The sequence below is a fragment of the Mastigoproctus giganteus genome, chromosome 4, assembly GCF_048544385.1.
Source record: "Mastigoproctus giganteus isolate SK-2022 chromosome 4, ASM4854438v1, whole genome shotgun sequence".
Taxonomy (NCBI): Eukaryota; Metazoa; Arthropoda; class Arachnida; order Uropygi; family Thelyphonidae; genus Mastigoproctus; species Mastigoproctus giganteus.
This window is the reverse complement of record NC_143578.1, coordinates 186,534,311-186,548,636: the sequence shown is the minus strand read 5'-3', so window position 1 is coordinate 186,548,636 and position 14,326 is coordinate 186,534,311.

Genomic DNA, 14,326 nt, shown 5'->3' with positions numbered 1-14,326 from the left:
TCTAAAATCTTGCACCATCTCCCATATTCACCACATCTAACATCATCGGACTTTCACTTATTTCCTAATTTGAAAAAAATACTGACAGTGACATCATTGCTGCAGTAGATGCATTCCTGGAGACCCAAGAGAAAACTTCCTTTGCAGCTGGAATCAACGCATCGCAGCATTAGTGACAAAAATGTATTGACTCGAAAAGGGACTACGTTGTGTTACCAGACTATTCATAAAACTCATATTCAGGCCACGAACTCTTAAAATGTTCCTCGTAGATATTGATATCATGTACTGTTTTATAATCAGGCAATCAGAAAAAGAAGAAGCCTGTTATAATTAATAATAAATCAGAGTATCAGATTTTTATTTTCTCTCCATTCAGTAAAATATCTATGAATAAACGCTTTCATAAAGAACAATATTCGAAGGAATTGACAAGATCCCATTGTTGTTGATGATGAATGCACAATATGCATATTTTCAGAAATGGGCATGGCCGTCGTGCTGATATAAAAGCTTGCTTAAAATAAAGACAGTAAGGTAAACGTAGGCACAAACTACAATTTTTTTCCCACCACGAACTATTCGAACTGGCATGCCCTATGTTCCCTGACAACCGTACAGAACCAACAGGCAGATCTTCTGAATTTTTGGGCACATCTGTAGTGTAGTCTTTTTTTTTTTTTTATTGAGACCGACTAACTCAGCCACGGGGTGAAAAAAAAGCCCATTAAAACAGACAAATTGAGCATAGAACACACGCAATTAACAGACAAAAGACACACAGCACAGCAGATGAGCTTAATTATTCGGGTGGCCTAAAAATAATATTGCACGGCAACCCCCAAAATTCCCAAGCCGAGGTCTACTAACTCGACTAGAAGAATAAAGCTGATATTGTCCTTTCTATACTCAGAAGTTGTGAATCCGCGCCAATATTTTTCTTCCAAAAATCCTTAACATCATGCCAATGTGGAAATATTTTCTTTGAACATTCACCTAACAGAAGCGTGAAATCAAATGGAAGCCTTTACCTGGAAGCAATTCTGCAAATAATAACAACTGATTGAAAATAGACTTACCTGCAATTTTCAACTTCGTTAAAAAAGCGCGTACAAGGTACACATAATCTAAACAAAATATGATCTAGTGAAGTGGCATTATATTTAGGCCTGACGTAGCCCAGTGGTCAGGAGCGAGAGTGCATAGCACGCGTTCCTTGAGTGGACCGGGATTCAAGCCAGTGACTACTAAATACGATAAATATTTGTATTGACGATTTATTGTAAACTCTACTGACTTGGTTGTCGTGCCGGAGTATAAACAGAAAAATTTATTTTATTCATTGTAACTGAAACAGCATGTATTATTCGTTCGGTCTGCTGGACGACAAACCCCAAAATTTCCAAGTCATGCAACCGAAGCCGAGATCGACTAACTCGACCTCTTTTCAGCCTCTGTTCGAATTCTGTTTAGAAAAAGGCACCTGCAAAGTGAACTGATTGAGGTGTATAAGGCCTTGAATAGTTTGAGCAGGCTCAATGCTAATGGGATTCTTCCTCTTGCTCAGATTACGAACCTGAGAGGGCATAAATTCAAATTGAGGAAGGACAGTTGCAGAACAGATGTGCGAAAACTTGCCTTTAGCCAACGGGTAGTTGATTGCTGGAACAAACTTCGATCTGTCGTTCTGGAAGTTGATAGCTTAAATAAATTCAAGGAAGAACTGAACAAACTTTCAGAGCAAAAGCGAATGCATGGGTGAAAAAAGAATTTTTTTTTGGCTGATGCTGTATAAGCTTGCTTTCTTGCATCATATGCCTCTACTAATGCTAATGCTAACACGAATACAATGTACAGTATTTTGATTTTTTTTTTTTACTTAATGTCTTCTTATATAAAAATATCCCATATATTTTTCTTATATCTATAGATCATGGTAATTTTACCTGGATTTGGATTTTTGCGCTACTGCAGTTTAATTAATTGATTTTATCTGAACCAAAACAGAAACTAACTGTTTTTGTGTACTGTTTGAATAATAGCCTTGCTAATAGCAGTAAATCGAGGAAGTGGAAGTCAGTAAAATTTACAACTCCCCATCTTTTATAGATGTATAATGGAAATGTCCCGATTTTGGTTAAGCGTTTTGTCTTGAATTTTTGTTCAGAATTTGATTTGTCCCGATTTTCATCCCTGAAAATCTTGTCACTCTATACATTGCCATGTTGAAACAGTTGTTGTTGCTATTGGGTTTTAGGAACATTAGCGACTAAGATCATATTGCTCCGTATATACTGCCCGTAAATTGTGTGGTAGATTTTCTGTCTGTTGGGCGAAAAACCCGAGTTTCCGGGAGAAAATATCATGATTCCCTCGTCTGAGACCGTCGAACTCAGCCACGTTGTGAAAAAGGCCCATAAAAATTCCTGTCGTCATCGATGGGACTCGAACCCAGGTCTTTTCCACCCAGTGTGGGGGAGGACGGCAATTGTACCAACTATGCTATCATGAGGGCGTTTAAATAGTCATAGGCCCCTTCCCTGCCGCCGCAGTTTAGGAAATCAGAATTATCCAGTATGTCAGCGGGATTCATGGCATTCATTGTTCCAGTACCGACGACCATTGATCTAAGCCAAAACCCCAACATACACACCTATATGGTGGCAGCACCTCCAAACTTCACAGATGGGACAACACTGGTAAATAATCTTCACCGAGCATCAAACACAAACATGACCATTAGATCGAAAATTCATATAACATGGTCCCCATTCTGTAACGCAGCTTTCAAATGTTCCAAGGACCAATAATGATGTATTGTACATCGGGAAGTCAACACTGCATTGCCTGTTGTGATGTTTTGTGTGCTACTGCTGCAGTTCTTCCATAAAATCTAATGCAGTGTAACTCTGTACGCATCGTCCTTGTACTATAAACTGTCGTGGTCTTGGATGACAGTGTTCAAAGAGGGATCTCGGGATTTATGTACCACTCTTCTCAGCGCCCTCTGGACTTTTTTTCGTCAGTTTCTATGGTCTACCCGAACGAAATATCACTACTTCCCATTAAAAGTAGAACCCTTTGGATTTTACTTTTTAGCGAAATATCTGGCTGGATTGCCACGACGAGAGTGTAGACAGGCTTTGAGGCTTCTGTTTATGGTAAAGTCCTGTGTTCGAATTCAGTCGCAACAGGATTAACATTTACCAACTTTTTCTACAACGTGGCCGAGCCAGTCGGTTTCGGGTACTGGTGATAACTTAGGCTTTCATTCAGCAAACTGAGAAAACAACTGAAGAATACGCTATTGCAGACATATACATTTCACTGGCGGGTTTCATAGCTTTAGTTGCTTTGACATTTAATGCAGGCACCTTCCGAGTATTGCGTTATTTGATCACATTTTTTTTAAAGAATGGGGCGAATTTTCTTCTCAGCAATTCTAAGAAAATTGGGCGAGAAGAGTTCGGTAGCAATTATTTTAATTTTTCATTGGAATACTGTTCGGAAAAAGAAATAATAATCGCTTGGTTTTGAAATATCTAAAGTTAGGACATGTAAGCAGGGCCGGATCAAAGTATTTTAGCGCTTCGCACATGTGAACATGTGTTTTTGTAAAGGGCGGCTCCTAGAACGTCGGTTCCAGTTTTCTCAGGCAGTCAAGAACCCTCACCACCAGGGAGTCAAAGACCCCCTCAAAATCCACATATATTACCAATTCACACTTGGCACTCGAACTATGTACACGAGAAACAAAATCCGCAAGAGCATCCTGACAAGATCTAACTGCAGTAAGGCCCATATTGTTTATAAGAAATCTTGTTTTTATCTACTAAATATTTGTGTTGTTCGTAGGACCATTAAATGCTCTAATATTTTTCCTAATTAGCCAGAAGTGCTATTGGTCAATATGACTTTGGATGGTGGGCCCGTTTGTTAGGTTTCCTGACCGGTTTTATCACAGTTACTTTCCATTCCTTGGGGAATATACCATCACACAAACACTTATTATATAATGCTAATAAACCTACGAAAAGAATTGAAACGAAAATAATTAATATAAAAACATTTTATATTAATTTTCAATTGTATCTATTCCAGGACATATATTAATTTCCTAGAATAGATTCAATTATTAATCTTCTGAAAAACTTGTTTCAGTTATTCTGTAATAAAGGGTTCAGATTAATTTTCGGTACGGTACTATAATTAATGTTTGCTTCCCGTATGGCATTGCAAATCATCTGTACTGAACATTTTTTATTATCGCATCAATAGTATCTGTCCATGCTATAGTTTCTTCTGTAGTAAAAATAAGTGAGCCAATTAGCTCAGCTGTATGCATTTTTTGCCTCTTGAAATTTTATATAATTATTATATATATTTATATAATCACAGGGATTAGTGTTACTCGTAGTTACATATTGCTTCCAACTGGTTGTTACAAATTGTCACGTTTTCTATTTAGAATTTCTTTAGTATACCTATTTTTAATGATCAGGTATTCATTATGAAGTCAATCTACCTCATTTTCCAGCCAATGCCTGTGATGGTGGTAATTCTTTCTGACAGAATGAACTAACTTTCTTAATACTGTTAACTCGTGATTCCACCAAGTGCATTTCCTTGGGGTAACAATCTTTTTATTCGTTGACTCATATAATCCCTTCAGCAGAAAGGTAGAAATCTGATCGAGCAAATCAGCAGCAGAAATTAAATCGAATCTAGTCCAGTTAAAGGTAGTAGTAATAGTAGTAGTAGTAGTAGTAGTGGTATATGATGCAAGAAAGCAAGTATATGAGCTTATGCAGCATCAGCCAAAAAAAAATAAATAAATAAAAATATCACACCATTCCCTCCAAATGCCTGTATAGTTCCTCCTTAAATTTATTTTACCTATCAACTTCCACAACGACAGATGGAAGTTTGTTCCAGCAATTAACCACCCGCTGGCTAAAGGCAAATTTCCGCACATCTATTCTAAATCTATCTTTTCTTAATTTGAATTTATGCCCCCTTAGGTTCGTAATCTGAACAAGTGGAAGGATCCCATCAGAATTCAGCGTACTCAACCCATTCAAGGCCTTATACACCTCAATCAGATCACCGCACAGGTGCCTAGTCTCCAGCCACTGCAATTTGCAGAACTTAAGCCTCTCTTGGTAAAATAAATAAAAATAAATTTTCTGTTTATACTCCGGGACAACCAAACGGTCAGAGGAGTTTACATGATACACATAATACAAGAAACAGCACCGTATTCAGCAGTCACGGGCTTGAACCCCGGTCACTCAAGGCACGTGTACCAATCTTGTTGTCCTTCTCTGTACACGCTCAAGCAAATCTACATCCTTCCTAAAATGAGGCCTCCAGACTTGTATGCAGTATTCAAGGCGTGGCCTGACCATTGCCTTATACAGAGGGACAATCACCTCCTTTTCCCTGCTAGCAAAATTCCTATATATCATTGACCAAACCCCATAACCTGCCCTGGCAGCCTGTCTGCATTGCTCAGAAAACTTCATATCTGACTGCACAATTACTCCCATGTCTTTTTCATTAAGAAAAAGGTTATGAAATCAGCCTTTATAGATATTTCGAAAGCATTCCAATCAATATTCCTTATAGAAAATCTAACAAGCTGTTCCAGCCTGATCATAATTACAAACCACAGTATCATTAATTTCATAAGTAATAACTCTGTGGTCACTTATCGTCCAGTCGGTAAGAATCATCCAATTTGTTACCTAATTAAGAGACCCACAGTTACTTATTGTAAAGTCAACGTTTGTTGTCCTGTAGTACTATTATAATTTGTATAAGTTGTAAAACTAGGTCTACTGACTATAAATTAGTTATGACTATCTACAAATTATTCCAGAATTAACCCTCTAGAGTCCGTCGCTGAACATATACTAGCAACTTGATTTTGCATTTACACCTGAAGATATGATAGCTTTACTAACTCCAAGATATTGATAGTATACTCTGGATAATTAAGTAACTTATTAGTCAACAAACGGTGAACAATAAATTGAAATTAAAATTAAAATGAAATTGAATACTGAATTTTTAGAATTTAAACTATGCATTGTAATTATATCAATATTCTTGTTCATTACCACTGTTCCAGCTTTTGGATCTACTTCTTCATACTGTATTAGTCTAGCATGGATTGGAAATCCAACAATCCTTGAAGTTTGACCAAACTGAGCCTTAACACAATAAGGCTCTTGTATAGCAATAATATCTATACCATTATCTTCGGCAGCTACCCTGATTTAATTTCATACAATACGAGATATTTGGCCATTTATCTGCATTATTCGTAATTTAAGAGTATATTCCTTTAAATTTGGTTCTCCATTATTATTTTCGTTAGAGATTTTATGTAAGGTACATATATTATGAAGGGCCTTGCTATTTATTGCGATAATTCTAATGGTCATGCTAAATTAACAAAATTATATTTTAATATCGTATATTTTCAGAAAATAACTTTATAAAGATCGGGACAAAACAGCATACCCAAAGCTTTTTTTGGGAGGAGCTGGAACTTCACGACCAAAATCCGAACAACCCCAGAAAATCGGGACGTCTGGTCACCTAAGGATAGGGTAGTCACACTGCAGTGCTAAGCAAAATGGAGTCGCGGTAACTGGCGACAAGTAATTCAATCAGTTTGTGGCACTCTCATATCAGTGGTTAACAGCCATAAGGACCTCGATGTCTATTTTGATCCGAAGCTGAGATTTTAAGCGCGCACCCAATACCACCGGAAGCGATTTATCACCTTACGCTGGAGAGCGAAATAACCCTTACTTCATGCCCACGATGCTGCAACCACTACCAGATATCTTATGGCTCTGAGGTCGCCCAGCACGAGCTAACTGTAGAATCTGGCAACTTTCCCTGGCTGCGAAGTTGCCAGATGCTGGCCACTCAACACAACACACTTTTACACAAACCAACACTACACACAAACGTCTTGCCTTAGCACTTTCCACACCACAAGATGACCCAGTGACAAATGGGGGGGAGGGAACCCTAGGGTGCCCAAAAATCTCCTTGCACATTACAGTTACTACCAGATATTTACAAACCATTGTTTATCCGGTTATTTTATACTCTACTGAAATTTGGACATCTGCTTCGCCCTTACTTCGGTGTTCGCATGTGAAGACTGGACCTGAAATGGGCCACAACTAAGCATCGCTGACATCCTAAATTGAGAACCACTGACATGGCTGAACAGCTAAATGTACCCAGGCTCCCAAGCTAATCGATTTCAAACGTTTAATGATTATGGTAAAAATGTTCACAGGAGTGATTTGATAAATGCCTCGAATTTCTGTCAGTGGCACAACCCTCTGCCATCCTTGAGGTCTAAACCCACACTAATCCTGAAATACAACCGTCTGAAACTTGTAATCGTTTCGTACCTGCCCAGCCTCTCCCTAAAATACAGGCGTCTTGGAATTAATCTGCAGAAAATTGCTACCAATTCCAAATATCGTCACATTCTCCTAGAGTGGATCGCCTCTCTTCAACTGGAATAATTCGTTCCAAACCTTGTGGCTTACACCGTGCCAGATTTATAAACGTTGACACCGGCCATCCATCTCTTCAATACGTAGCGCGCTGTGTTTTTTGATTTTGATTCACCTTTATTGCCGTTGTTTTTAATTGTTCTTGTTCTTGTTTTGTGCTACGAGGTTCATATTTTTTTTCTTAATAATATTTTCCCATTTCTTTTATTTTCCTTTTTTATATCAGGGTCTCACATCTGGTGAGTATGGGCTTGTCACACTCAGGGTCCTGAGCTGGATATCATTCTTCTCTTTCTTGACACACACTCTCTCTCTCTCTCTCTCTCTCTCTCTCTCTCTCTCTCTCTCTCTCTCTCTCTCTCTCTCTCTCTCTCTCTCTCTCAGGGTAACTTAGAAATATTTTTTGACTGGTGTGCATAAGCCTCAGACTTCCTTTCACCATATGGCTAATAATAATATGCCTTTTTCATTTTTGTGTAACATAATTTTTTATGTAACTTTTCTTTCTCACGATTTTTAATCATATATACCATTTTCTGCCTCAATGTAAAACTCTTGGTCATGTCGCCGTGATGAGTATTACTGTTCCTAGTACAGTTCTTGTACCGTACTGAGCAGCAATAAAGATAATTTATTTATTTATCTAAGAGATTGAATAAGATGGAGAGGCTCCAGTAATTCTTTAACTTCGCGCATCACATCTTGACAGCGTCGGGGATCTTCAGTTCGGACCTAAACCGTGTTTCCAACCATACAGTATTATCTAATCAGTATCTAATGCAGTGGTTTTCAACCTGGGTTCCACGGCTCCTACCTGATGTAACCTACACTGCTACTAAATCTGTACAGTCTTGGTTCACCCCTTCACTAGAAACATCATACCTAATTACCGGACACGGATCCATGAATGAAAAATTACACCATCTGGGTCTCCACCCAACAGATCTCTGCCATTGTGGAGCCAAAGAGAACTGGTGGCATGTACTATTCCAGTGCATTGCGTATGCTGATCTGAGACACAACCTTGTCAGCTGTACACAGATCTCTGGCGAGCATCTAGAGCTCTTCCTACAGAACCCTAACAACCTCCCTGCACTGCAAACCTACTCAGCTGAAGTCTTTAGGCGCAGAAGAAGGATTAACAGACCACCAGTGGCAAACATCGATGACCCAGCAGTGGACTGAAACCGACCATGTATTTCCCCCCTCCCCCCAGCCTGCTGCATGGGCTGTGGAGCTTGTTTCTGCGGCCTGTGTTCAGGAAGGAAAACATCTCTCTCTCTCTCTCTTTCTCTTCCCCCCCCCCTTTTTTTTTTTATAGATATATATGTATATGTTTTTTTTTTTTCCCTCGCATTCTACAATCAGTCCATGGCTGTTGTTTTTTTTATTATTATTATTATTTTTTTATTTTAAATTTATTTTATTTCTTTAATTATTATTATTATTATTATTATTTTATTTATTTAATTTATTTTATTTCTTTTATTATTATTATTTTTTATTTATTTATTTATTTTATTTATTTTTTTTTTCTCTTCGACAGTGATATTATTATTTTATTATTATTATTATTATTATTATTTTTATTTTTTTTTTTTTCTTTTGCACCACGGGAAAATCTAAATAAATATATATGGTTTTTTTTTTTTTTTTTTTTTCTCTCCTCTGGAGTGGGCCCCTAGAGGAATCTGGCCCACCTTTTGGCAACATCAGGTGGATCAGAGTCTCATATTGAGACAGTACGTGATTAGCTGAGACTGGCCCACCTTCCCGTGGTGTGGACGAGTACCCAGAATCATCTGTCCAGGTGACTGATGCTTCTGGGTAGCCAAGAGGCCAGAACAGAACACACACAGAATACACACAAACCGACGTCACACACATATCTGGCCCATTTGTAGTGATACTGTTCTTCACAGAGATACGAGGCGGAGTTGAACTAACGTTCTAGGAGCCGCCCATTACAAAAACACATGTCCACACATGGGTTCCACGGCACCCTAGGCTGCCGCAGCAACATTCCAGAGGTGCCACATAATTTGGGTTTAAGTTACATAAACATATATATTTATTTATTTCATTATAAAAAGTACATCCTTTGCTTACAGCAGCGATAGTTCGCTACATACTGTATATCTTGAAAAACGATCAATTTTGAATTGCAGTATTAATTTTAAATTGATTATAAATCTCAATATTATCCAGTTAACGTACACGAAACGCTTACCTTTCAACACTAATGTTCTGCGTGAAAAAATGAAATTATATTCAGAATTATATTCGCAAAACACCAACTTTCTGCAAATAGTAATGGGATGACACAATTAGCTATCCGGAGCATGCGCAAGGTTATCACTTCGGTTTAGGTTTTTATTGAATTTGCGTATTTGCTGAAAGTGTATTTTGAATATATGGTCCATATATACGATTTTCTTCTCTTTATTTTAAATTATGAATTTGTTTTTTCCCGCAGAAAAATCTTAGGATATGAAAGATGTGATTTATATATTAATTGGTAATGTAAGCGTATTTTTACTTTGAGTATGCGCGTGAGAATATTAATTTACGCAATTGTAACTCAGTAACTCATTTATTTATTATTTATTTTTTTCTGTATTGAAAGTTATGTTTCCAGATAGAAATTTTAGGCTTGAAAGGTAAGTGAGTCTCTTAAATTAATTAGTAATACTGCAGTGCAATTTGTTATTCACTATAAAACAAACCAGAAATATTGGAATTTAAATGGCAGTTCACGACACTTCAAACGTAAAGGGAGATGAAATACTAAGTGTACACAAATCGCAATGGTGGGATGGGTGCGCCAAGGCTAATTATCGTCCGAGTGGAATCCCTAATTTTCCGCTCCCCATACACACACATATATATATATATATATATAATTAATGGCTTTAAAAGTTAGAATGCAGTAACATAAAATAAGAAAATAAATATTAAACTATCATTAGAGGCAACAAAATGCACACCTTCCACATGATGCCCAGTACATAACAGATAATGCATATAAAAATACATAAGCCATTAGCATGGCAAAACTGTAGAGCGAAAGTTAACACAAAAATTAACATAAATTAAATCAACAGGGAGGGGAAAAGTAAAGGTAACAAGACAGAAACCGTAGCCGCAAGCCCCCCAAACAATTTAGAGTTAAATTAAATCCAATTAATAATAATAAATCCAATTTAAATTTAAAATAATGCCAATTACAGTATATAATAATTTAGCAGTACCCCCATAGTAAGGTATCGGTTCCGAGAGACATGAAATATCACCAAAAAGGGACTAAAAATTTTAACTAACTAAATTAAACTAATTAACTAAAAATTTGATTAATTTAATTTTAAACTTTATATTTTAAATACAAATAGCAATAATAAACAAATACATTTTTGTATGTCAATTGCTGTTTTGATAATGACTTGAACTTGAATTGAAGTTAATCGACTAACAACTTTTGACCACCGTATATGGCTAAAAGTTCGTATACGGTGGGGCCTATCCCCCATGTCCTTCTGTCAAGTTGGGGAATCCCGAACACCATACGATATGACGCACACACATACAGTAACCGAACGGGTGTCTGATCACTATACAAAGTTCCATTTGTAAAAGCAAAATAAAGACTGCCGCGGCCTGGGTTTGTTACGTTTTGGCGATAAGATATAAGAAGAATTCCTTCCTTATTCTAGATGTATAACATTGTTGAGGAGCTCAGTGAGAAAAATATTTTCATTATATGTTGCATCTGTCTATAGGCCCTAGCGTAGTAGGGGCGACCCCTACTTGCATCTGTTTATGGGCCCTGGTGAAGTAGGGCCCTAGGCTTTGCTTACTTTTGCTTTACGATAGCTACGCTCCTGCTTTCAGTAGTAACATGGATGACAATAGTCATCTAGAGCAAGGGTCCCCAACCTTTTTCATCGGAGGGCCACATAGAAAATTTATAACAAATGGCGGGCCGGAGTAGGTGCAATTTTGACGACTAAAAACACTGTAACCCAAAAAACGCAATTTTAGCGACTTCACCAGGTCAAACGGGGTGTACAAGATAGAAAAACTATAAAAAATTATAAACAAGGGATATTTATTGTAAATAAAGACAGTCATATTAAAAATCACAATTTTTATTATTATAATCACATTTGATATTACAGAAATAGCAAATCAGTGAGATGTTTGTAGTTGTTTTGATTTAGCAATAATTGAAATGTTGGTTTAATAGTAGAAGTTCCCAATCTTAAAAAGTCTTGCAAATGTTCATCTGTCGTTCGTTATCGATGTTTGGATTTTATATATTTCATTTTTGAATATGTTTGTTCACATAGGTAAGTGCTACCAAAAATAGAAATTATTCTTCTTGCTAATTTTTTTAATTCTGGAAATTCATTTTCTGTCAAAGTTTTATAAAAGTTAATTAATGTTTCATTTTTCAATAATGTTTTCAGGTTATCGTTACTTTGAAGATCTATGATTTCTAATTGTAGATCTTTATCTATTTGTGAAACATTTACATCAAATGGATTCTGAAATAATGTAAATAATTTTTGATTTACATTCAATCAAACATACTTGAATTATTGATGCTTCCATCAATAATTCAAGATTTCGTACAAAATTGTCGGTAGAAAAATCACAATTGGGCATATTATTATATAAACTTTCACAACAAAAAAAAAAAAAAAAAAAGGGAAAAATTATTTTGTTTAATTTGATTTTTAAATAATTCTAATTTTGTCCGAAATGCTTTAATAGTTTAGAACAAGTCATTTACAAGTAGATCGCGACTTTGAAGTTTTTTATTCAGTGTATTCAAATGTTCACAAATATCTGTTAAAAATGCAAGTTCCCATAACCATTTAGAGTCTGTTAATTCTGGGACTGGTTTTAATTTTTCGTTCATGAATATGTCTATTTCGGTTCTGAGTTGAAAAAATCTTTTTAACACATTTAAAAAAAAAAGTAAAGTGCAGCCATTATCAACTCACTGCAGGATGGAAGCCTCCTCAACAATTCATGCTGAGGGAAATGGACCATAATCTTCCACGCTGGTCCAGTGCGGGTTGGCAGATCGACCGTATTCAGCAGTCAGGGGCTTGAACCCCGGTCTACTCAAAGAGCATGTGCTACTGCACTCCCGCTCACTCGGCTACGGGGCCGTCAACTTTATTACCGCGACTCAACCATCGCACCTCCGTATGATACAACAAATCACCATATTCGCCTTCGATTTCCTCCAAGAAAATTTTAAACTGACGATGGTTCAGGCTATTTTTGCGTATAAAATTCACAATGCTAGTTATAGTCGACATGATTGAGTTCGAAGACAAAAATTTACCGCGCAACGATTGCTGGTGAATAACACAATGAAATTGCATTGGTCTTTCGATGTTTTTGGAATCAAAATATTTATTAACATGGCCGATGAAACCAATATTTTTTTCCAACGTAATTGCTGTCAACAATTCCCAATCAAGCTGCAGGTGTTCAAACACTTTTGATACACTATAAAATATTGTTTCACCAGAGGTTCTATTCTTCAAGCTTTCAAGTGCAGCCAGTTCTTCTGTGACTTCAAAATTTTGATTTATACCGCGTATGTAAATGAGTAACTGTGCTGCTGCCATACAGCTCTCACTACCTTCCTATCTTAAGCTGATTTATTTCTGTGTGAAACAAGGTCAAGGTCAAACAGTTAGATTTCTGAGTAATCTGCACACAAATTGGCCTGAATGACAATAGTCGTTCATGTGACTAATCGAGTTACAATTCTACTAATTTCACATTACTGCATTCTACATTGCTCGACAAAATTAATGCAACATTTTTGCCAACGTGGTGTAACACGTGCGACTTACGATGAAATGGGAAAAAATTTGGTATGGTGGTGTACCGTAGAATAACGATGAAATGAGGAAACCGAGAAACTTCGCACAGGTACAAGGGACATTTACAGGGGTTGTATAAGAATTACCAAAACGGTCACATTACAGAAGGCGATATAAGATACTGTACTTGAAAATATGGTGACATGACAACAGTACGGTGCACACCCAGTTTCTCCTCTCAGCTGCAGATGCAATAAAAGAGTATTTCAGTGGTTGTTGTTGTAGTAGGGTTTAGGAGCATCAGTGATTAAGGTCATATTGCGCCATGTATATTGCCTGTAAACTGCATGTATTCTGGGGTTGATTTTCTGTTTTTGATTTTCTGGACGAAAAAACCGAGTTTCGGGGGAAAAAGTACTTCAGTGGAACACTAATTACAAACAACTATGTCTGAGCAGTGGAGTATCCAGATATCATCGTGGGGGGGGGGGCACGGCGACCATGCTTTTGAGGTTTTTTTTAGAACGCCTCTTGCATTTTTTTCCTTTAATTTCAAATTTTTGGGAATATACTCCCAAATATTTAAGGGGGAATATACTCCCTCTGCCCACCACTGATGATGTTGTCATTGAAGTGGGGTTTAATTGCACAAGGGCTGCTATGGCCAAATTGCGCCTATTACGTTGGTCTAGAAGTGACTATACATTACAGGAAATAGGTCTAGAAGGGACTATACGTTACAGGCGTGACCGTAACACTATATACGTTACAGGTACAGTCACCCCAGGGGCTCACATCTGGTGAGTACGGGCTTGGCAAACCCAGCTTAAGCCTCAGGCTTCCTTGCACCATACGGTTAATAATAATAATAATAATAATTCAGCACCGAAGAATTCAGCAAAGATATTAGGATGGAATTTGGTCTAGACC